Source organism: Pinus tabuliformis, chromosome 2_1 (genome assembly GCF_031772625.1).
Source record: "Pinus tabuliformis cultivar Carrire ecotype Pingquan chromosome 2_1, CPIR1, whole genome shotgun sequence".
Taxonomy (NCBI): domain Eukaryota; kingdom Viridiplantae; phylum Streptophyta; class Pinopsida; order Pinales; family Pinaceae; genus Pinus; species Pinus tabuliformis.
Window position 1 is genome coordinate 931,125,990 of NC_142299.1, and position 3,154 is coordinate 931,129,143.

The following is a 3,154-nucleotide window of genomic DNA, read 5'->3' on the forward strand; positions in this document are numbered from 1 at the left end:
CTTTTGAAGTTCCAAGGGTGCCACACCTAACAATTTATTTTTGATGCCAAAGGTACCAAGTCGATCATGACATTTGAGAAATTCCCTTGAAGTTCCAATGGTGTCATGCCTGACAATGTTTTCTTGATGCTAAGGGTGTCAAGTCAGTCGTGCCCTTCAAGAACTTCCCTTGAAATTCTAAAGGTGCCACATTGCTTGCCCTTCAAGCATCTAGTGGCTACAAGGGGAAATCTAGGTGCAATGACAAAGACCACTATCATCTCTCACGTTGTTCACTATAGTGAGACTAATGATGTTGGGGGTCAGAGACTCTGCCTTGATGCGCACCCCCTAGTAAATCCTTGTGAGTGACCCAATTTGGGACCTGCCCTGCAACATCGTGATCTTCAAGGTCAAGGTGTCCCAACCTTTCCATCCCCAATCACAACGGGAGAGCTAGCAGGTGAAATTAGGGACACTGTCCCACCCATCCCATCCATTTGTATAGCCCTATCACCCATGCGTGATGTGAGGACCTAACCTAGGTATTCTAACTAAATCACATTTATCTTTTAATTTAATTACAATAAGAAAAAAATAGCATGTTTATAACTCTACATTTACTTGGTAGAAACATACAAGTAAAATTTGATCACCAACATATTAAACATGTAAGAAAATTCATTTGCAGAAATTTACATAAATAAAACAACAAATGGAAGAATACATATTACAATGGCTTGGTGGGAATTCTCCTGACTTTGTTGAGATGCTCCTCCTAGCTACCCAATTGAATTTACCTCTTAGCCAACTAGGAATGATTTCCTCGCCCAGAGAACCTCCACAGGTTCCCTAGCTCTCCGAGCCCAAGTCCAACCAGTTGTAGTGTGTCCAAGTTAAAACTAACACTCTCCAATGGATCCAAGTTTGAGTTCTCTCATTTTTCTCTACATTCTCCCCCTTCTCCCTTTCCACATTCCTCCTCCTCTCAAAAATAAAATAAAATCCTCCAATGCCAAAATAAAGAGTAAGATTCTTTTCCCCCTTCTCCTCTCATCCTTCTTCCCTTTATGTCTCTTCCTCTCATCCACCTCAACCACTTACCATTAATTCCATGACTACCCCTTCATCCTTTTAATTTAATAACTTTGACTTTCCTTACCATACCTTATCCAAAATTAGATTTGAGAAGACACTTTGTGAATAGAAATAGAAATATTTGATCTAGAAATAAATTGGAGAAGATCATATCTTATCCAAAAGTAGATTTGAAGACATCTTGGGAATAAAAATATGGATATTTAATTTAAAAATAAATTGGAGAAGACCATATCTTATCCAAAAGTAGATTTGAGAAGACACATTGGGAATAGAAATATAGATATTTGACTTAAAAATAAATTGGAGAAGATCATATCTTATCCAAAAGTAAATTTGAGTAGGCACTTTGAGAATTGAATACTAACAAATAATAAAGTCATATTAGTAAAATAAAATTATAGATTCACAAGTGTAGGTATATACCAATATTATTTAATACTTATAAGTCAATATTTGCAGGTCAATTAAACACTAATAAAAATTAGCATGATAAGATCAAGTAGGACAATACATATAACCCTCCTTCAGAAAAATTCGTCCCGATGTTAGAGTGAAAAAGAGATAAGGAGTTTGAGAGAAGTTTGAAAATAAGGCATAACAAAATAGAGAAAGATATAGTAGTCAAATTAAGTAAGTCAAATAATGATACCACTTCCCATCAAGAGTCTCCAACTAACCTATAGCCTCCTATCCTTCCTAATTTTCTTCCACTCCCATCCTATCCATCCTCTGTTGCAATACACTATGGCATTAGCTATACCAATCTAACCACTGATAAAACCAATATGGCGGAAGTGTCGACTATATCGATCTAACTTCCCCAACATGCAACTGGAAATCGTCATCACATGTCTAGGGAACGTGTCCATCACTCCCCTCCCATGATTCCAAGATTGGAGGCTACACGGTGGGAAATGCCTCCACCCCTCCTCAAAACTAGGGTCAACACCCTAATATGGACCACACTATGATGCTAGTTGGATACTTGTCATTGAATAATCCAGTCAGCCAGTCATGTCACCTGTCATTTACACTTTATCCATGTCATAATAGTGCATATACAGTAGATACAAAATATAATAGAACAATGTACATCATAACATTCGTCATTGGATGTCTCAACATTCCTCCATCGAAAGCATAGATCTTGGTTATTGTTGGACCCTAATTTTGTACCTTTTTACCACATCTTATCCCACTGTTTTTACTATAATTTACCTTACTTTACCCCCTTTTGTACCCAAAAATCACTCTATACTAGTTAAACCGCATTACTGTACAGTGGAGGTAATATTTATTAATAAGTGTTATTTTTGTATGTATTTGTTTCGTTTAGGTAGATATTAAATATATTTATAACTCTTGATTCAATTTGACTGATCTATAAAAGGACACTTAAATATAGTAAGACATTTGAAGTATGTGGATAGGCCACTTCAAATGGTCCAGCACACAGTCTAGCAACGCATCAAGCAACCATTTTTGGAACCGCCATTATCTACTCAATTTTTCACTTAATTCTGTACTCTACTCAGCAATGGGAAATTAGTCAACCAACGACATCCCAGAATAGTCCCTCTTACTCTCGAATATGGAATTAGTTTCTTTAGTTCAAGGATAGTGCTATGATTGGGACAAGTTTGGTTATAATCAGGGAGAAATAATCTTGAATATTTCACTTGGCCTAACTTAGTTGAATCCCAAATATTTTTAGTCTCCTTAGGCAATCAATTGTAACTATTTTATCAGTGTTAACTCTTTAAAAGGCTCAATGTTTTGTATGTAAAGTTACACACATATATGTACGCAGAAATACATGCTTAGGTTGAGCTAGTGATTGTGGCACAACACTCTTTGATTCTGTTATGTTAAGACTGAACTCTTGAATTGATGTTTTATTGAAGTTTTAATATAATTATTGTCTCGGCTTTTACTCTTATTTAAGCATTCATGTCTCTTTAATCTGCAAGTATTGAATTAGCTTAAGCTTTCTCCGGGTTGTGGTAAGGGCCCACCATGAACCTTGATTGAGTCCTATAACCATTTTAGTGTGTAGGAAGTGTGTTTCGATTCA